Source organism: Gossypium arboreum, chromosome 11 (genome assembly GCF_025698485.1).
Source record: "Gossypium arboreum isolate Shixiya-1 chromosome 11, ASM2569848v2, whole genome shotgun sequence".
Lineage (NCBI taxonomy): Eukaryota > Viridiplantae > Streptophyta > Magnoliopsida > Malvales > Malvaceae > Gossypium > Gossypium arboreum.
This window is the reverse complement of record NC_069080.1, coordinates 35,955,548-35,979,258: the sequence shown is the minus strand read 5'-3', so window position 1 is coordinate 35,979,258 and position 23,711 is coordinate 35,955,548. Positions and strand designations below refer to the sequence as shown.

At 35.4% G+C, this 23,711-nt stretch overlaps 1 non-coding gene across 1 annotated transcript; it reads left to right on the top strand.

The window, feature by feature from the left end:
• Positions 1 to 5,687: 5,687 nt before the first annotated feature.
• On the top strand, positions 5,688 to 5,794 carry LOC128284886 (small nucleolar RNA R71). The gene has a single exon (XR_008275306.1). It is a non-coding gene; the product is annotated as a small nucleolar RNA R71 (small nucleolar RNA).
• The last annotated feature ends 17,917 nt before the right edge of the window (positions 5,795 to 23,711 follow it).

Sequence of the window (23,711 nt, the reverse complement as noted above, 5' to 3'; positions counted from 1 at the left end):
ACCTCCGAAATTCTGGGGCCCTACCTCCACCGTCGTTCCACTAGGTCTTGCACTTTGCGTCTTATTCCTCTCATCTAGCTCCGTGCAATCTCTAATGAAGTGGTCCTTCAACCACATCCGTAATGAGCCCTATTAATGATTTACCCCAACATTCACCTAGGTGTCGTCTTCCACATTGGGGCATTCGGGTTTCTCTTGATGATTATTGCCCACACTAGCTACCGAAGTAGCTCGGGAGTCCGTCAATGGTCGGGCCCTGATGGAAATTCCCGCAGTCGCCCTCGACTTATTTGTGTCCTCCCTGAACTTCTTTACCGCCGAGAATGGAGCTTTGCCCGTCGATCTTTTACGATAATCTCTAGCTTCAAATTCAGCCTTCTTCTTCTCCCTTCCGAGTTCTTCCGCCTTGCAGGCTCATTCAACTAGTGTTACAAATTCTTTTATCTCCAAAATACCCACCAGTAGCTTTAACTCTTCATTCAATCCTTCTTCAAATCTTTTGCACATAGCAACCTCATCAGCCACACATTCCCGAGCATACCGACTAAGTCTTACGAACTCATGTTCAGATTCGAGATCTTGTCATACGGCCTTGCTTGAGCTCCAAGAATTCCTTACGCTCGATCGATGAACCGTTGACTAATATATTTCTTCCAAATTCGTTTGAAAGAAATCCCAAGTAACTTGTTCCTTTGGGGACTATGGAAATCAAAGTCCTCCACCAATAGTAGGTGAGTCCCGCAACAAGGATATAACACACTTAACACATTCATCGGTGTGCATGATAGTTCATCAAACACCGAATGGTGTTATCGAGCTGAATTCGCCCTTTCGGCATCATCGAGAACTATGGCCTTGAACTCCTCGGCCCGCTTCCTAATCAAGTCCACGGTGGTTTACTCAACCTCACAGGATCGAGAATCGGAGGCATTGCGGGCTTTTGGGGTGGAGTATTTAAATTTGGGAATGGTTGGACAGCCGGGTTGGTTCGGGCATATTATGCGACCCACTCATTCATCATGGTGAAGAAGGCTTGTTTCGCCCTTCATTTTGATTATTCGCGATGATCGAGGCTCAACAGGCGGTGTCCCTTGCGCGGAGCAGCCGCTACACTTTCAACGTCATCCGCCAAGGGTCTCTCTACCTCGGGTTCCATTTGCTAATCAAAACAAAAATTTCAACCGTCGAAGTCATCACATTATTAAGCACTAACGATTTGGCATGTATAGCTAGACTCACACGCGCTATGGTAGTCCTAGAACCGACTAAACCATAGCTCTGATACCAATAAAATGTAACACCCCAAGCCCGAGATCGTCACCGGATTTGAACACGTGGTGTTACCGGGCTCACTTCCCTTATTTCTCTCTTTGTAATATTGATTGCTGTTCCAGGCAGGCTAGCTAACTGCATCACTATCGCCCTAAAAATCATATCTCGAGTTTCAAAACTCAGAAACTGATTCTGTAAATTTTCCCTGAATTTAGACTCATATGTCTATCCATGGATTTATTTCTAGAATTTTTTGTCAGGCCAATTGGTACAGTTTATTAGTTAAAGTCGCCCATGTTACAGGGGTCGACTACACTGACCTTCGCCCATTACGACCTAAATATCTTCTCGTACAGAGCTTCAATGCTGATACCGTTTGTTTCTAATGAAACTAGACTCAAAGGGGAATCTGCACATATAAGGCACGACTTCTAATTCCTTCTGGATAATTTATGGTAAATTTTCAAAGTCGAGACAGGGGACCCAGAAACTGTTCTGGCCCTGTCTCACGAGAACTTTAATATCTCTCAGTATACTGCTCATATGGTCGTTTCGTTTCGTCCATATAAAAATAGATTCATCAAGGTTCAATTTCATAATTTACTCACTATTTAATTCTACTTCTACTATTTTTAGTGATTTTTCAATCTCATCTCACTGCTGCTGCCCGCAACAGTTACTGCAGTAGACTATGCCAATTTCGTGAATCTTTCCTTGGCCTTACTAATCATCCATCATACATGACACAAATTATGGCCACCTTATCAAAATTAAAATTTCTAAGACTCGTGGCTATAGGTTCTAGCATCCCACTCGACGACCACATAGGCCATTTTCACATGGCTGAAAGTTTACAACCCACAATTCAACAAAACATAATAGCCTATACATGCCAAATGTTCTCCTAGTTCAACTACGAAGACAATACCAAAAGGTTTCCAGCCGGTGTGATGACTTCAACGACGGTTCCGAGCACGCAACAATACGAGTCCAAGAGACCTAAAATGGGTGACAAGAAAACACCGAGTGAGTTTATAACTCAAGAAGTCATAAGCATTCATCAACCATCCATTAATAAAATTTTCGCAATATTAAACAATAAACGAGGCTAGGTACTTCATCCATATCGAAACTATACCATAATTCCTCGGACCTTTCGGTTCAATCTCATACCAAGTCATACATCCACATTTCATATTTTATACAATAAGATATTTGAGGCATTTTACACACCAACTCATTCACACCACAATCATACAATTGCAATCATCACATAGATTTAAAGCTTACCAAGCTCAACCCCGAGCATGAACGTATTGCCTAATCGTCATGAGCTCAAGGTACTTACCCGATCCGCTGTCCGAGATTAACTCGATAATGTCGCACACTCAGTGCCAATTGTAACGCAAGAGCATATAGTGAATCCGCACACTTAGTGCTATATATTTTCAGCTCGCACACTTAGTGCTATATAATTTTCAGCTCGCACACTTAGTGCTATATGTTTTCAGTTCGCACACTTAGTGCTGTACAATTTTTAAACCCGCACACTTAGTGCCAATCTTGTCACCGTGTCATTTATACCCTCACACTTAGTGCCGAGACCAATACCTTATGCATGTTGCTGCCTTTATACATTCAACCATGGCATCATTCCATACACATACATTTTCATTTACACATCAACTCATTTAAACACAATTACGTATATATTATGGTCATTTAAATCAACACCAAATACATGCTTAATGACTTACCTCGGATGTTGTCGAACGTCTTCAACGGCTATTCAATTACTTTTTCTTTCCCCTTATCCAACTTCGATTTAAGCTCTTGAGCTTGTTTAAGAACAATTGAATTCATTTAATTCCAATTCAAATAGACGATTTAATATAACACATGTATATTATAAGGTTGAGGTACATATGACTTATTGGTTAACTATCAAACACCATACGCATATATACATATATTCTCTAGTCATGCACAACCCAACATCTTACTTGGGCATTAACAACTTTATAGATATATGCATATCTATGTTAAGGCCGAATATATATATTTAACACATTCTACAATTATGGTTATTTATAATGACTAACACCGTTGTATCTCAAGTCATACTCATAAACACATCCATCCAAATACATTCGTACTTAAACATTATTCTGACTTAACACTCATATCACATTTATAAAACTACAAGCGAATATACCTATACTTACATTACTTAAACATCAACCCTCAATTTCTTTGACAAAGCACATTCCGGAAATGATAAGACAATATAACAGCCTTTAATCCAACTTATAATTCATTTACATCACATTCCAAGCATTCACTCTATTCTATCACTTAAAATACAAACATTACTCAATAACTTCCTAGTTCAAATTCGGCAATTACACATACACACACAAGCCGATTTCTTTTCCTACCACCCAAACCACCAATATGAACATTTAACTAACTCATACTTCACCCATCCACAATTACTCATTCAAACATGAAGAAGGTAATCAAATTTCTTCACTATCAACCATGGCCGAATGCTTCATTCACCACCCAAAACCAAAATTTTAGCATGGGCTAATTGAAGAACTTAGTAAATAACTTAAGTTAAGCTAAAATCCCAAAATCTAACAAGAATTACTAACCTTGTTTTGAGCTTAAGATGACCGAATGCCATATCCCCTTCCTTCTTTAACTTTCGCTCCTAAGGTAGAAGATGAACACCAATATTTTTTTTTCAATTTCCTTTCTTCTATTCGCCAAGGCACCCAAGGATGAGCAACAAATTTTCTTCCCTTTTTTTTCTTTGTTTCTCACGGCAAAAGAGCATCCACACCCATTTTTTTTCATCATTTTCTTTTTTTTCCATTTCTTTATTCTCCTTACATCATGCACTAGGCCAACATGTCTAGGACATGTTTTCCTTGCCCATCACCTAGTCATGGCCGGCCACTCACCTTAGGAAAAGGGTTATTTGACATGCAAGGACAACCCTTTTCCCACATGTATTAATAGGCCACCTTACATTTGCCTAGCACATTTCTAAATTTTCTCACATAAGTCCTAATCACTAAAATTCCCCTATAATTAAGCAAAAATTCAATAAAGAAATTATCACACATGCATATTCACATATTTAGACAGTAACTATCATACTCAAATAATTTAGTGACTCGGTTTAGCGGTCCCGAAACCGGTTTCCGACTAGGGTCACTTTAGGGCTGTCACAGCTAAAGCATTGCTAATGTTTAAAACTACCAATTAAACAAGGAATTGTAAAACTCCCTGGATCTTTCAACTTGTTAGCTAGCTTATTCTGTAGAATGGCTTAGCAAACTGCATTCAACTCTACATGCGGTGCCTCATCCAACTTTCACTTATTTGCTAAAAGATCCTTTAAAAATGTAACTACGTCTTGCATCTGCGACAGAGCTTCAAGAAAGGGTAAGTTAATATGTAATTTCTTTAATAATTTAAGGAATTTACCAAATTGTTCGTCCGTGTGGTCTTTCCTTGTCGCTCTGGGGTATGGCACATGAGGTTTGTATTCTCTACTTATCGATTTTTGCTCACTGCGGTCCACCTCTCTTTTACCTTTACTTACCAGAAGTCCTTGTATCAATTCTGGTTCAGGTTCAACTAACCCTTCCTCATCTTGAACGGTAATCGCATTAAGCTACTCCCTTGGGTTAGTTTCAGTATTACTCAGCAAATTACCTTGTGGTTGTTCAGAAATCAATTTAGCTAGCTATCCTATCTGAGTTTTGAGCCCTTAGATTGACGCTTGTTGATTCTTAAGTGCTATTTCGGTATTCTGGAAACGAGTTTCAGAAACTGAGATAAATTTCTTTAGCATCTTTTCAAGGTTCAGCTTCTTTTCCTGCTGGTAAGGTGGTTGTTGAAAACTTGGGGGATGTTGTGGCCTTTGATTTCCTTGGCTACCCCACAAGAAGTTGGGACGGTTCCTTCAACCTGCATTATAAGTGTTACTGTATGGGTTATTTTGAGGTCTAGAATTACTATTACCCATATACTGAACTTATTCTTCCTCGGCGCTAGGGTTGAAGGATTGATATTCTGTGTGTACTCCTCCTCCATTTGAATCGCACCTCATCACTGGGTGTACCTGAGTAGAACCGTACAAACTGTCAATATTTTTATTTAATAGTTCTACCTGGTTAGATAACATTGTAACCACGTCAAGGTTGAAAACAAAGGCTGCTTTTGTTAGCTTTGTTCTCATGACTTGCCACTGATAGTTATTCAGTGACATCTCTTCAATAAATTCGTAAGTCTCTTCAGGTGTTTTGTTGTTCAAAGTTCCACCAGCGGCTGCGTCGATAAGTTGCCTTGTTGAGGGGTTCACACCGTTGTAAAAAGTCTGAACCTGTAACCATAAAGGTTACCCATGGTGAGGGCACCTTCTCAATAGGTCCTTGTATCTCTCCCATGCATCATAAAGAGTTTCTAGATCCATCTACACAAAAGAAGAGATATCATGCCTCAATTTAGCCCTTTTAGCCGGCGGAAAATATTTAAGTAAAAATTTTTCAGTCATTTGTTCCCAAGTAGTGATTGACCCTCGTGGGAATGAGTTAAACCACTGTTTAGCCTTATTCCTCAATGAAAAGGGAAACAATCGAAGGCAAATGGCATCATTAGAAACGCCATTGATCTTAAAAGTGTTGCAGAACTCCAAAAAATTTGCCAAATGAGTGTTGGATCCTCGTCCTGCAAACCATCAAACTGAACAAACTGTTGTATCATTTGAAACACGTTAGGTTTCAGTTTAAAATTATTTGCAACAACAGCAGTTCTAACTATACTCGATTCAGTTTCTGTTAAATTAGGTTTAGCATAATCATACATAGTACGAGGAGCAAGATTCTGATTTATTGGATTTGCGGCAACCACAGGAGGTAGCTAATTATTCTGATTTTCAGCCATCCCCTCGGTTGTAATTTGACTACCGTCCTCTTGCCCTTCCTCTATGTATCGTAGGCTTCGCCTTATTTCTCTTCAGTTTCTGCGAGCTGTGCTTTCGATCTCACTATCAAAAAGTAGAGGTCTTGACTGATTTCTTCTAGTCATAAACTATAAAAACTTGCCGAAAGAAAATAAAAGAAATTTAGTAATATAAATAAAATTAAAATAAAATTTAACTTGCAATAAAATAAATAGCTAAAGTAATAAAAATTAAGCGTTACTAATATCTTAGTTCCCCGAAAACAGTGCCAAAAACTTGATGTGCGTGATAAGTTTGATTTTTATGATTGATCGTACTTGAGAACTAACTATTATCACGATAAGGGCAAGTGCACCTATCGAACAGTAGTATAGCTTATAGCAAGACCGGAATGTCGAACCCACAGGAACTAAAAGTACTAGTATTAACCTTCTTTTTATTATCTAGCCTAAAAATAAGATGATTTGCTTTATCTAAACTAATTAACTGAACTAAGAATGCACAGAAAGTAAATTAGGGAAATCTTTTTCAGAAAACTGATTGATTTAGACAATACCCAAGGAAGAATCCACCTAGAGTTCACTTGTTATTTGACTCTGAACTAGACGATTTATTCACTTGACTCGATCCGTAGAAATCCCTAATTTATATTATTATCTCTCTCGAGACTAACAACATCTAACCCTAGGTTGATTAATTGAAATCTCTTTCTAATTTAAACCCCTAGTGTTGCATTAACTCAATCTATGGATTCCCTTATTAGGTTTGACCCTAATCCGACAGATTTATGTCGCCCTACGTCTAGGGGTGCAATCAACTCCGCTTAATTATGCTAGATCTACTCTTAGACAGGGACTTTTTCTCCTCTGAATAAGTACATCAATACTTGAATCAGTATCCTGAAATATTAAAGCAAGAATTAAGAACACATAATTAAGAACAAATCAAGTATTTATCATATAATTTAGAAACTACTAACAAGATCCATCTTAGGTTTCATCCCCCTTAGGTATTTTGGGGATTTAGTTCATATATGTAAAAGACAACATCTCAGAAGAATAATAATAACAAAACATAAAGAAACCCAAAAACCCCTGAAGGAAATTGAAGGGAGATATTCGGTCTTAAAGGAGAACCCGGCTTCTGAGATGGATCAATCGGCTTTCTTCGAGTAATTCCTTACCTCCCACTCTGTGTGTCCCCTTTAGCCGCCTCCTCGAGTGTTTATATAGACTTTAGAATGCTTCAAAACCCTCAAAAATGGCCTTTTCCGAGTAGAACTAGACTTGGGCTCGACAGGGACATGCCCGTGTGACACGCTCGTGTGGGGTGCCTTAGGCCATGTTAGAGTCTTCTAAATAGACATGGGTGTGTGGTCTACCCATGTGAAGAAGTCCAGGCCGTGTTGATTTCCCACGTTGACCCATTTTCTCTATTTTTGGCCCGTTTGTCACTCTTTTTACTCTTCTATGCTCACCTAAGTATAAAACATGAAATTAAAGGATTAGGAGCATCAAATTCCATAAATCTAATGATAATTCATCCAAAAATGTGATTAAGCATGGGATAAAATATGTATAAATTATGACTTATCACATAGCATTCGGTCTTTAACTCACTAATATATATATCAAAATTATGCGAAAAATGAAAATCAATACACATGTCTGAACTGAACTACATTGAGGCCACAATACTCATACTACTCAAAAATCATAATGCCATAATAATATTGACTTCTCAATTACTTTAGTAAATAATGTTCCGGGTGAAAATAAAACATCCTAATCATATGAGAGATTTAAATACTAATTTTAATAACAACCAATGCAAAAGCAGAATCTTTATACTTCTGATAACTATACCTCTGTACTTTCATTATCAGGCCCAAACTCATAATGATCATAAACATACTCATAATAAGAAGAAACCATTTTCATCAATAGAGCATTTTCTACTAATGTCTCATGGCTGATACTTTGAACAGTAATTTATTAATAAAACCGAGATAATAAAATCTCAGAACATGGAGCTACACAGAATTCCTGGTAACCACATCTCATGTAGAATAGTTAAGGTTTCAACAGCATCTTAGAAAATTTCCAAAAGGAAAGGATAATACTCACAAACACTGGGAACAACTATGACAGAAGCCATAAAATTTTCCTTTACTTTCATTAAGCAATAGTTAACAATACAAATCACTAACATCATATAGATCTTACAGTCAACCTTCCATCTGCACGTTGAATTAGAAAATTGGAATAGATAGAGCAATATCAATCACAGCTCAAACAAACTATAATGCTTTCATCTGTCTGTAAATTTAACTAACATTCCCATACTGCAGGAATTGCATCTATGATCTTGCATATATTTATATATATCTCTGAAAGTAAATGTGCACATATAATAGTCGAAAAAGATTTTTCTATAATTTCTCAACTATAAACTCTACATTCAACTATTAATACGGCTCAATTATTATTCCTCTGTCTAATTCTGTCATTACTGAATTCACCTTATCCCATTCACAGTTGGAATTTATTCGAAAGAAAATCTAGCAATCATATACCTTACACATCATACTTGAATGAGTGTATTAGCTGAGCCTGACCTTTCTTTTACTGTGACATTTTAGTTATCCAGATGATTTTATTATTAACCTGGCATCCTTTCTATAACTGTGTTCATTTGCTAAATCATTCTTGACTCGAATTACATCGTCAATAAATCTGTCACTGAACTCTTTAGTTTTCCACTTTAGCCTATTCAATTTGAATTTCATGAAATCTCATTCTGAATTGCCTTGCTGATAAGGGGGGTGAGGTTGTAACACCTCTGACTTACCTCTTACATACTCATGCATATAACTTAACACTCATCATATTAAAATATTATCACAATTATACAATTTGCTTCAAGTAACTTAATATGCACGTTCATAATACAATGACTTCATGATCATCTATACAAATTAGTGCACTTATACATGCATTCATAATCTCAAGTAAAATTACTCATAGCATTCACTTAACTTCTCTAGTTATACATATAGCATTATACAAATGCCAATTTAACACGAACATTTATCTCAATATAAACTTTCCTTTCATCTTATCTCATCTTTCATATTTGCCGAACAATTCTTATTCACAATTTATTCATTATCACATAAACATCATGAACCATTATTCTTACATTTTATGACCCTCAACTCATCATAAACATACTATCTGTACTATCAAACTTAGCCCGGTTGGAATGCGCATTTGTCTGACAAAACATTTTATATCTGGGTCGGGAGTCGTCACACTATCATAGTTCAATATGGCATGTATAGCTAGACTCTTACTCATACTAAATATTTTAAGAACTGATTAAACCTTTTCTCTGATACCAATAAATGTAACACCCCTTACCCGAGACAGTCGGCGGAGTCAAGCACGAGGCGTTACCTAACTTAACTTACTAATTCGGGGCATAAAATTTGCTTTTAAAATTAATTTATTTACATTCATTCAATATGTCCCTAAAAGCGGCCCTCGAGACCCTAAAAATGTAATTAAAACGGTTCGGGACCAAACTGGGAACATTAAAAATTTTCTGAATACTTAGACAAATCAAAACAATTTATTTCATTATTCCTTATAAAGCCCACCTGCATTATAGTCACTAAATAAATTATAACTCAAGTCACAAAACTAAAAATTTAAATTCATGAATTTTTCCTAAAACTAGACTCATATATCTTCTTACTAATTTTTTTCTAGAATTTTTGGTCAAGCCAATTAGTACAGTTTATTAGTTAAAGTTTCCCCTGTTGCATTTTTCGACTACTTTGACCTCTCCTTACTACGAATCAATTTTCTCTCTGTACAGAATTCAAATAATCATGCTGTTTGTTTCTCTTGAATGTAGATTCACTAAGGATTATATAAACATAAACTATAACTTATAATTATTTTTTTAAAATTTTTAGTGAATTTATAAACTTAGAATAGGGGATTAAGAAATTGCTCTGACCCTATCTCACTAAAATTCAAATATGTCCTAATATAAACTTCTTTTGCTTAATCTGTTTCTTTCATATGAAAATAGACTCAATAAGCTTTAATTCTATCTCTTATTCCTCACCTAATTCCATTTAAAATATTCTTGGTGATTTTTCAAGATCAAATCACTACTACTATTCAATACTGTTTTAATGCTAATTTCACTTTTTCATGATTTCTTTGTATTAACTATCATTTAGACATACATAACATCGAAACATGTTCCTCATTAGCCATTTCAATAGCTAATCATTATCAAATATTTACATACCATTCTTTAGCCATATCATAAGGACATACACACATAATGGCTAAGTCCTTATACATGCCACAAACTAGAACGTTTGTAAACGAAGATACCCATTTGGTAACTTGATAGTCGATAGTGTGAAGTGATCTCTGACGACCTCACACCCGAGCTTGCTTTTAAGTACTCTGAAACTTGGGAAAGTGAAAGAAGTAAGCTTATAATGCCTAGTAAGTTCACATGTAAAATAATAAGTATTAGCAATCAATTTAGCTTACTATTATGTTGTCATAATTTGCATAAATAATGTTTAGTTCTTACTTTCCCATCTTACTCATCGGTAACCTTACCAAAGGCTCAAAATACAAAAGGCACCTTACTTAATAGCTTGCTTACATACCTGCAACATCTCACTTAACACATGAGTACTCTTTCATAATATAGGCATATTGCCAATCATGTCATAAAGTGTCACAAGCATAACTGAAAACTCATCACTTACTTAATACTTGATTATCTCAATTACTTACAATCTCAATATTAAATTAGCCTTGAATGCATACCTATACTCTTTCTTCATGTTCTCACCTTGTCGTTTCTTTGACTTACTCTTTGGATTACTTGGGAACCTTTTCCTTTTTGAAATTACCATTGCCATGTCTTGACATGGTCTTACGTGGTATCCTTGCCTTCTGAACTCACCAATGCCATGCCTTGGCATGGTCTTACATGGGACCTTTGCCTTATAGTAACTCATCAAAGCCATGTCTTGACATGGTCTTACATGGTATCATTGCCTTATGAACTCACCAATGCCATGCCTTGGCACGGTCTTACATAGGACGTTTGCCTTATAGTAACTCATCAATGCCATGTTACAAACATGGTCTTACATGGTATCCTTGCCTTATAGAACTTATCAATGCCATGCCTTGGCATGGTCTTACATGATATCCTTATCTTGCCAAATGCCATGTTCCAAACATGGTCTTACATGGTATCCTTGTCTTAGTGCCAATGCCACATCTTGATGTGGTCTTACATGGAGTCCTTAATCAATGCCGATGCCATGTCTTGACATCGTCTTACATGGTATTCTTAACTGTCAATTCCTCCTTAAATGCCATGTTATGAACATGGAATTTTCCATCAATTCTTCCTTAATTGCCATGGTACAACCATGGACTTTGAGGTATCAATGTCTTGTCAAGTCATAGCTGAAACATACTTGCTCAAATTCTAAAGGTTAGTCGCATAACTCAATAATAACAATACTAATAACAATAATTGCATAATAATAAAATGCTACTCAACTTACATACTTACATTCTCAATCTCATCATATCATCAACTTAAATTATTCTCATCAAATTATGCTAGTCAATACTTTCTTGTTATCATACAAAACCATAATACAAAATATGGTCTTACATATAAATTATACAAGTTCTCTTTCCAATATAGAATTATTATCGAACATTAATCATTATATCTGAAACTCAATACTAAAGTATTTATGGCCAAAATATCAATTTATCATTCAAATATGCACAATTAAATGCTTATTAAACATATAAACTTACCTCGATACCAAAACAACCATTTTACCCACTTTCTCGATTTTCATTTTTTCTCTCGTTCTTGTTCCAAATCTCACTTTCTGAGATCTAAAACATCATATTTCACTTATTTAATTAATGTACTATTCAAAAAATTCCCTAACTCAAACTTTGGAAAAATTACAATTTTGCCCCTAAACCTTTGCAGAATTATGAATTTGCCCTTAGGCTCGGAAATTAAAATTTATTCATTTTTCTTATGTTTATGACACGCTGAAGATTTTCCCCTTCTATGGCAACATCAAATTTCCACTCTATCATGTACTTATGAATATTAGGTATTTTTACCGATTATGTCGTTTTACTCGTTTTCACTTAAAATCGCTTAGCAAAAGTTGTTTAACTTAATTTCAAGCTTCATATTCTACCATAAAACATCAAAATAAACACATTTAACTTATAGATATTTTTCCAAATATGAATCCTAGCATGAATTATTGCTATAATAAGCTAAATTAAGTTATCGAGACTCCAAAAACGTAAAGAACATTAAAAACGAGGCTAGAATGGAGTTACTATTGAGCTTGGAAAGCTTGGAAAACCTTACCATGGCTTCCCTCATGCTATATTCGGCCTCCATGAAGAAGATGGACCAATTTTGGCTTTATTTTCCCTTTTTAATTCTTTTAATTACTAAATGACCAAAATACCTTTAAAGGCTTTTCTTCAAATTTGTCATATTCTTACCCATTTTTGTCCAAACTTAAATATAATGGTCTAATTACTAAACAACGACCTCCAATTTAAGAAACCATTTCAATTAAATCCCCTTTATTATCTAGAACATACATTTTTCTAATTTTGCAATGTAGTCTTAATTATCAAATTAGGCACTTATACATAACATTTCTTCACAAAATTTCCACACAATTATTTAATCAATGAATAAACCTTAAAACTTAATCGGTATAAAATTTTTTGACCTCGGATTCATGGTTTCGCAACCACTATTCTGTTTAGGCCCTATTTCGGGATGTTACAGTAACTATCTGACTTGTGCACACGGCCATGCCATATGCCCATGTGGTTAATTAATTTAATTCGAAATTAGGTGTAGGTTTCACACGGCCAAGACACACGCCTGTGTTCTAGGCCGTGTGCTCAATTCTGAGCATTTTGTTTTTCAAAATTAAGGTGCAGGGGACACACGGCCTAACCACATGCCCATGTTACCAGGCCATATGTCACACAAGGTCTAGACACACGCCCGTGTGTCTGCCTGTGTGGACAAAATGAAGCCATTTCTAGTTTCATTTGTCACCCAAAATTTCACCCAAGACCTGCATGTGAAACACACATCCAATACCAACCAATCTAAGCATTTAAGGTAAACAATTCCATCATTCATTATGGCATACCATTACATGCATATGCGTTTATAAACTTACCTTGGATTAACTTAGGCATTAACTTCATTAGATCACATATACTTAACATATTACATAAGATTATGTCATAATAACCTACTTAATCATACCACAAGAACCATTACTAGCCATTCCAATGGCTAGATTACAAGCATCATTAACATGCCACTAATGGTCAAGTTGTCTTATACATGCCATTATACTACAATGATTTTACTATGTATACCCAAATTAACTAGTTGATAGTGTGACGATGCTCCAATGAGCCTCCAACCTTCACGAGCTTTCGAGCATTATAAGACAGGGAAAATAAAATGGAGTAAGCATTACATGCTTAGTAAGAAACTAAACTTTCCAATTCCGTTATTAAATCTAAGCATACAATATCATGTTACCATCCATTAGCAACATTGCTTAAACAGATACATTCAATCAAACATGTTTGTCAGCAATATCTTCATAACAATGAAGTAAACATAGATGAGCTCATCATGCAATATTCTTTCAAGTCATTATCATTTCATCTCATAATTCACATACCATGTCAAGAGTTTTATGTCCGTTGAATCATTAAATTTCTGATGGATGCTCAAGTAGTACACTCAAGGTGTACGGTTCAATAATCTATCAATTTCTTATTCAAGTGTACCTGGTAAGGCACTTAATCAAGAAACACACTCTCGAGCCACATATCATATAACAGGATTACCAGTCCAGGCTAAATCCTTTATATAACATAAGCTCAAAAGATCTCAATAAGGGTTACCAGTTCAGGCTAAACCCTAATCAGAATGTATACTCGAGAGCTATTACATCAGGATTACTCGTCTGGGCTAAATCCTTTCTATAACAAGGTTAATAGGATTACTCGTCCGACCTGAATCCCATCCGCAACAAATGCAGGACCTTATTCATTTCGGGAAAGCGCATATAATGATCGAAATCTAATATTCAATCGGGACTTACCCCTTTTTCACCATTTCAAGCATGTATTATATTCTTCATTATAGGATTCAAATAATGTACATCAATATAAGTCACATTCCATACAAACACAACATTCGATTTAACATATTTACATGCTCGATTAAGTTACATGAACTTACCTCGACACTTGTTCGCGAATAAAACCTACTAATCTGAAACCTTTTCTTTTCTTGGGTGTAACCTCGAATTTGTGTTGTCCGAATTTATATAAATAGCTTTAATCATCAATTTCACACATTTTATATTTATTTGCACTCAATTTACATCCTAAGCAAAATTACCATTTTGCCTCTAACTTTTCCATAAATTCTAATTTCGTCCCTGGGCTCAAAAAATGAAACTTGTGCAATTTACTCCCTATTCCAAGCCTAACCAAAATCCCATTACAAATATCACAGCACACATATTCATAAAAATTCAGAAATTTTTTTCAATTTCACAAGTATACATTTTAGTCCCTAAATCATGTTTTCATCAAAAATCACTTTGTAAAAGTTGTTTATCTATCAACAACCTTTAATTTTCTACCACAAATTTCTAATTTCCTGCATATACATCTTCCATACTTTGATACCTTTTCAAATTAATCCCCCAAATAGATAGTTTAAGCTATCCCAATTTCAAAAATATAAAAAATACTAAAAACGAAACAAGGAAACTTACCTAATTAAGCCTTGTGTAACAACCCATTTTTGAGTCAAATAAGAATAATAGTTTCGAGACCACAAATCTGAATATGTTATGGTGTGAAAGTTTTGTGAAGTAAATTTATCATTTGGTTAGTTAATTTGATAAAAAGGACTAAATCACGTAAAGTGTAAAATTGATGTTCTATTAGCTAAAGGTATCAAATAGCTATAGAACCTTAAAGTAAAGGTCCTTATGTTGTAAATAACCCATTAATATGTTAATAGATGATAGTGGAGTGGTATTAGGTGTAATTACAGATGTTTTTAAAGGTTAATTTTGGAAATTGGCTATTAAACATAAATTAAATAAAACCAAATTAAAAGCTTTCTTAATTAATTCTTCTTCAACCGAAAATGGAAGGTTAATATGGCCATGGAAGAATCTTGTTTTGGCCAACCATAAATTGTCAATTTGTATGTGATTTTCATCCCGTTTTTATTGATTTCTACGTTTTTTGATATCGTTACAGCTAGGTCTAGCTAGCCCAGGGACTATTTTGCAAAAATGTTAAAGCTTTTGAATGATTCCATTGATGAATACATGTGTATTTTGAAGTTTCTTGATAGATTATAAATGATTGTTGTTAGATATGTAAGTTTTGTTAAGTGATTTTTAGTGAAAATGCAAAATAGGGATTAAATTGTAAAATGTGAAAACTTTGTGGTTAAAATATGAAATAAATGGAAAATATGGGCTGCTAAGGGCCTTATGGTAATTCGGCTAAGCATGGGTGTTGTGTAGTTTGCATGAATTTGTGATTTTATGTATGTTGGAAAATAGCCCTAATGTGTATTTTGGATTAAATTGAATTAGAGATGATTAAATAAATTAATTTTAAATATATTTAAATCAAGAAAAGTCGAATTCGGATCTGGATCGGGGAAAAATGAAATTATAGACTAATCGACTTATTTCATCTTTTTCACATCCGAGGTAAGATCGTATGTGATAAGCATTCTTACAATTATGCTTTAAATGTTTTGATATTTCATAAATTGTGTTTATGAACTTATAGTCATGTTCGACGACAATTCGGATATATATGGCACTTAGTGTAAGATTCAAGAAAGCTTCGCTATAGTTGGCACTTAGTGTGTGATTTGGAATGGCTTCGACTATATATGGCACTTAGTGTGTGAGACTGTGATAGCTTTGGCTATGTAAGGCACTTAACGTGCGAGATTATATTAGCTTCGGCTATGTATAGGCACTTAGTGTGCGAGATATTGAGTATTCGACAGTATTCTAAAAAGGTATGAGTTCACTACAAAATTGTACAAGTATGTACATGTAAAGTATGAAATTCAAATAGAAGAAGTTATGAATTTGCATATAAGCATATGATTGAGTACATTGAAGGTTTGTTGTTATCATGAATTATATGTTATATAGTTCAAATTGGTGATTTGTGTATTATGATTTGTTGAGTATATTTCTTACTAGCTTACTAAGCTTTATAGCTTACTTTGTTTATTTTTCTATGTTTTATAGTCTTTCGAAGCTAACTCAGATTCAGGGATCGTCAAAGACATTATCGTACTATCGAACATCTTTTTTGGTACATTTGAAGTTATGTATATATGGTATATGGCATGTATAGGCTTGAGTCATTTTGAGTATGTTTGATAAACATGTATTTATAGGCCATTTGAGTTGGCTTGTGATAATGAATTTGTTAATGTATTAAGTTGTGTAAATGGCTTTGTTTTGAGTTAGGTAATTAACCTATATTGAGTGATGAAGTTGAATTGATAAGGAATGTTGGAATGGTTTAACCATATGAATTATATATGTGAATTATGTCTAGTAAAACAAGTTGAGTTGATAGGTACTTGAATAGGTAAATGACATTAATTGAATATTGAAATGGTTGAAATGGATATAGTATGATTGTGTATTGGTTGATGACTTTTGGCTACATATTTGTGTCTTGAAATGGTACCAATTGGGCTTGTATAAGTATGTGCAAAATAGGTGGCAAAATGGCTTGGTAAATGGCCTATTTTTGTCCACACGAGCGTGTGTCTCAGCCATGTGTGACATACGGTCATGTTGCACGGTCGTGTGTCCTTTGGTGTTGAAATTAAAATGAAGTCAATATGCTCCACACGGTCTCACACACGGACGTGTGGCCAGCCGTGTGGTACAAGTCAGTATACCCCCTAATTTGCACATAGCCTAGCATACAGGTGTGTGACTTGGCCGTGTTGCATAAGTCAGTATACCCTATAGGTTTGGCATGACCTAGTACACGTCCTGGCACACGGGTATGTGTGGCCACTTCGAAAGGCACACGAGCATGTGGTTGGCTATGTAACCCAAGTCAGTATGTACCTCCTATTTTCACATGGCTTGTGACACGGGTGTGTCTAGTGGTGGTGTGAGACACACGGTCTACCCACACGGGTGTGTTTCCTCTGTTTTGAGAAAAATTTCAAAGTTTTATAAGTTATTGGTTTAGTCCCGAACCACTCCTAAAGCATGTTTAAGGCCTCGTAGGCTATTATAAGGGACCAATTGATTGAGAATGAATGATGATTATATGAATTGATTAAATGTATGAGAAAAGTATAGTTATATGTGTTATAAGTTCGGTAATACTTTGTAAACCTATTTCAGCATTGAATACGGGAGTTACATTATTGGTATCAAAGGTACGGTTTAGTCGATTCTATGACTAACGTAGCGTGTGTGAGAGTCTAGCTATAATTGTGATAGTGTGATGACTTCTAACGTTTTAAACTGTGTTTTCATATAGTAATGGATCCCAATTGAGCTATAATCGATGAGGTTGATTGGAATGCCTCTGCTCTCGCGCAAGGGACAGCACCATCTGATTCTAGACCCGTGACGGGTAGCCAGGGAGGAGAGGCTAAAGAAGCCTTCTTCCAAATGATGAATGAATGGTTCACTAAATATATTCAAACAAACTCAACTGCTCATCAACCTCCACCCCCTCCTAATCCCCAACCGACACCTGTAACTCCTTAAGGAGTTGAGCTTTTAAGATTGAATAAGCCTCCAGTTAACAAGATCTGCAAACATGGGGCTGAAGAGTTTAGAGCTAATGTTGATGATGATCCTGAGAGAGCTAATTTTTGGCTAGAAAATTTGATCCGAAAGTTTGACGAACTTTCATGCACGCCAGTTGAATTTTAAAGTGTGCCATTTCACTGTTGAGAGATACATCATATCAATGGTGGAATACCTTGGTGTCTGTAATACCGAGAGAGCGAGTGACTTGGGAATTCTTTCGAACGGAGTTCTGAAAGAAATATATAAGTCAGCGGTTCCTTGATCAAAAGCATAAAGAGTTTCTAGAGTTGAAACAAGGCCGAATGACCGTGATAGAGTATGAAAGAGAATTTGTACAATTGAGCAAGTATGTTCGGGAATATGTTTCCACTTAAGAAATACTATGCAAGAGATTTGTAGATGGGTTGAATGAAGACATTAAACTTCTCATTGGAATTTTAGAACCAAAGGAAATTGTTGTTTTAGTAGACAGAGCTTGCAAAGCTGAGGAACTTTGCAAAGAAAAGAGAAAGGCTGATTCAAAGGGAAAAGATTCAAGGAAGAGATCAAAGAGTAAACCTTACCATTCCTTGTTGAAGAAACCCAGAGATTATTTTAACCGACAGATCACTTTAACGGGATATTCCAATAGAGATTGCAGAAAGTAATACATCAGTCCTAAAACTCAAGCTACATCGGTATCCAGTGTTGGCAACGTGAAAGATGTTAAACCTAAATGTCAACAATGTGGAAGATGACATTTTGGAGATTTTTGGATGAAAAATAATAATAGAGCTTGTTACAGTTGTGGTTTGCGAGGTCATTTTATCCGAGATTGTCTTGAGTTAAATAAAAAAGATAAATCTCAGCATGCAAGATTGAGCAATGCGACAATGAGACGGAGACCACCAAGAAATATGAGAAATGTATCTACTGGTAGAGGTGTGAGGAGAGATTCTACTATGAGATCTGAGGCACGAGCACCTGCCCGAGCTTATGCTATTCGTGCATGAAAGGAGGCATCATCGCCAGACATTATTACTGGTATTTTTTCTCTTTTTGATGCTAATATAGTTGAGTTGATAGATCCTGGATCAACCCATTCATATATATGTATAAATTTAGTATTTAAAAAGATTTTACATGTCGAGTCTACAGAGTTTGTAATTAAAGTAATGAACCCCTTAGGCAAGTTTGTTTTAGTTGATAAAATTTGTAAGAATTGTCCTTTATGACTCGGGGCTACTGTTTTCTGGCAGATTTGATGCTTCTACCATTCAATGAGTTTGACGTGATTTTAGGTACAGACTGGCTGACTATGCATGTTATAATTGTGAATTGTAGACGAAAGATTATTGAATTGAAATGTCATAACGATGAAATTCTTTGGATTGAGTCTGATGATTCGAGTGAGTTACCTACTGTGATATCGTCTATTTTAGCTCAAAAATGTATGAAAAAGGGTTGTGATGCATATCTTGCATACGTACTTGATACAAAAGTGTTTGAATCAAAGATTGAATCTGTACCTATTGTTTGTGAATTTTTGGATTTGTTTCCAAAAGAATTACCAGGTTTGCTACCGATCAGAGAGGTTGAATTTGGTATTGAATTAGTACCGGGAACAACATCGATATTGATAGCTCCGTACAGAATGGCTCTAACAGAATTAAAAGATTTGAAAGCTTAGTTGCAAGAATTGACAAACAGAGGTTTTGCACGACTAGGTTATTCGCCCTGGGGTGCACCGGTATTGTTTGTAAAGAAGAAAGATGGGACGATGAGAATGTGTATCAATTACAGACAGCTGAATAAAGTGACTATAAAGAACAAATACCCTCTACCACAGATTGATGATTTATTTAATCTGTTGAAAGGGGTTATAGTATTTTCAAAGATTGAATTGAGATCGGATGTACCAAAAACCACGTTGAGAATGAGGTACAGACATTATGAATCCCTTGTTATGCCTTTCAGATTAACTAATGCTCCCGCAATTTTTATGGATTTGATGAACTAGATATTCAAATCGTATTTAGAAAGATTTGTTGTTGTATTCATTGATGTTATTCTGATCTATTAGCAAGATGAAGCTGAACATACCGGGCACTCTAGAGTTGTGTTACAAACTCTATGTGATAAGACATTATTTACAAAGTTCAGCAAATGTGTGTTTTGGCTTCGAGAGGCTGGATTTCTGGGGCATATTGTTTCAGCTGAAGGTATTAGAGTTGACCCAAGTAAGATTTTTGCTGTTGTTGATTGGAAACCTCGGAGAAATGTGTCTAAAGTCCATAGTTTTCAGGGTTTAGCGGACTATTACCAAAGATTTGTCAAAGGATTTTTGATAATTGTGACACCGATGACACGACTACTTTTAGAACATGTGAAATTTGAATGGTCAGAAAAATGTCAGCAGAGTTTCAAATAGTTGAAAGTACTATTAACTGATGCACCAGTTTTGGTTCAACCTGAATCGAGGAAAGAGTTTGTGTTTTATAGTGACGCGTCATTAAACAGTCTAGGATGTCCTCTGATGTAAGAAGGAAAAGTTATAGCTTATGCTTCTCGGCAATTGAAATCGCATGAAGAGAATGATCCGACGCACGGCTTAGAGTTCACTACAATTGTGTTCGCATTGAAAATTTGGGGACACTACTTATACGGTGAAAAATGCCACATTTATACGGATAACAAAAGCTTAAGATATTTGATGTCAAAGAAAGATTTGAATCTGGGACAACGAAGATGGCTCCAATTATTGAAAGATTATGAATTTGTAATTGATTATCACCCGAAAAAAGCTAATGTTGTTGCTGATGCCCTGAGTTGAAAATCTTTGTTTGCATTACGAGCAATGGATACCCAGTTGATGATTTGTGACGATGGGTTTATTTTAGCTGAATTAAAAGCTAAACCAGCAAGTTAAACAAATTCAATGTGAGACTCTCCCTAATTTAGAGTTTCAAATTGGAACCGATGGTTGTTTAAATTTTCAAAATAGAATTTGCATACCGAGAAATTTAGAACTCATTCAAAATATTTTGCACGAAGCGCACAATATTTGCTTATCTGTTCATCCGGGGAGTACCAAAATGTACAATGATTTGAAACAGTTTTACTAGTGGCAAGGCATGAAACGAAATATCTCAGAGTTTGTTTCTAAATGTTTGATTTGTCAACATGTCAAAGCTAAACATCAAGTACCATCTGGTTTACTGCAACTTGTGATGATTCCTCAGTGGAAATGTGATAGAGTTACAATGGACTTTGTGTCGGGATTGCCCCTAACTCCAAAAAAGAAAGATGCTATCTGGGTTGTCGTTGATCGACTAAAGAAATCTACTCATTTCATACCGGCACGTACAAATTTCTCAATTGATAGACTAGCTGCATTATACATTTCTGAAATTGTTCTATTGCACGGGGTGCTATTATCTATTATATCTTATAGAGATCTGAGATTTACGTCACGGTTCTGGAAGAAATTGCTAGGAACTTTGGGAACAAAGTTGAACTTCAGAATAGCTTTTCATCCTCAAACTGACGGTTAGACCAAGAGAGTTATTCAAATTCTCCAAGACATGTTGTGATGTTGTATTTTAGAGTTTGAAGGCAGTTGGGAAAAATAATTACCGTTGATTGAATTCGCGTATAACAACAGTTTTTAAACGGGAATAAAGATGGCACCGTACTAAGCTTTATATGGTCGCAAATGTCGAACTCCACTATACTGGACTGAACTAAGTGGGAAACAGATTCACGGGATTGAATTGATCAGAGAAACTAAAGAAAAGTGAAAACGAATGGCGACAATTTAAAAGCAGCTTCAGATCAACAGAAATCATACGCAGATTTGAAACGTAAAGAAATTGAGTTTCAAGTCGACAACCGAGTGTAACGCCCATAAATCCTTTATAATTATTTTCGTATGTTGTTGTTACAATTAATAGTCTGCCTTAGTGGTTATGTGTTCTGGGCGTGTGTGAGAGGTCCCAAGTTCAAGCCTTAGCTTGGGCAAAATTTTATTTTTAATTGAAGGAAACACTATCTTTAATTAATAGGCTTATAAATAAATGTTGGTGAAATATGTCAGAATGGGCCTGCTGGTCTAAAGGATGAGTGGCGTGTTATTGTTTCCTGATGTCTGAAGTTTGAATCCTTGCATGCACGAAGGGATTAAATTTTTGCAGAGATGGACGGCTAGAGTTTGTGTTTCATTAAAAGTCTAAGTAGTGGGAAGGTTGGAGTGATTTTAGGAGGAAATTATGGGATGTGGGAAGTTATCCTAATTCGGGGGATGTTGAATTTGACTCTCTCTCTTTGTTTCAAAATTTCGGTTGCTGGTCATTCCTTAACATCATTTGGCTTTGTTTGATTAATGAATTATGTAGTTGATTAAATGAAGTTTTGGTTGAATTTAGGTTTTGGTGTACCAGGAGTGCGGGTTAACTTTTAACGAATTCAGGTGTGTAACCACAACCCCAAAAGTAGAATTCGACAAAAAGCCGAAATAGGTGATTGTCGATGCCACACGGGCGTGTGGTTGCCCGTGTGGTAGGCTGTGTGATCAAACACGAGCGTGTGATCGACGAGGCTGGTCATGTGTGATTCATGAGTTGAACTGAATTGGGCCATGTGGGCTACACGTGTAACAATCCAGTTTATGCCCTAGTTAAAATAGTGGTTTTGGGACAACAAATTCAAGTCAAAAAATATTTTAATATTATTTTTCGTGCTTATTATATGTGAATTAGTATGTGTGGAAATTCCGTATGAAAATTTGGTCGTTTATATGTTTAATTTGATAAAAGGACCTAATTGCGTAAAATGTAAAAGATGTGTTCTATTTGCTAAAGTTCCTATTTGCTATGTCTTTATAATTGAGAGGTCCTTATGTTGTAAATGGACCATTAACATGGTTAATGGACTTTTATGGACAACCATGATAAGCTTTTATTATTATTTCATTAAGGTTAAAAATGGTATTTGATAATTTATGTTAATATTAATAAAACAAAAGCACGAAAATCAAGCTATTATCATTCACCATTGCCGAAAATACAAAAAGAAAAGAAAAGAAAATTTAAGCTAGGGTTCGGCTATTGATTTAGTGATTAAGGTATGGTTTTTGATCCGTTTTTGATAATTTCTACGTTTTTGTGATCGTTGCTTAGAGTTCTATCAAGCCCATGTTCAATTTCTAATTCTGATGATGATTTTGAAATATGCCATTGATGAAATTATAAGCTTTGTGAAGTTAGTTTTGTTTGTAAATGACAAAAATGTTTTGGGTTAACATATTTTGTATTTTAATTTTTGATGAATTTGAGTAAAATGGGCTGAATTGTGAAAATTGTAAATTGACGGACTAAAATGAGAAATAAAAGAAATATGTGGACTTGTATGAACACTATGAGAATTTGGCTAGGCATGTGTGCAAAGAAATTATTTGTATTTTGTAATTTTTTGCGATTAGGG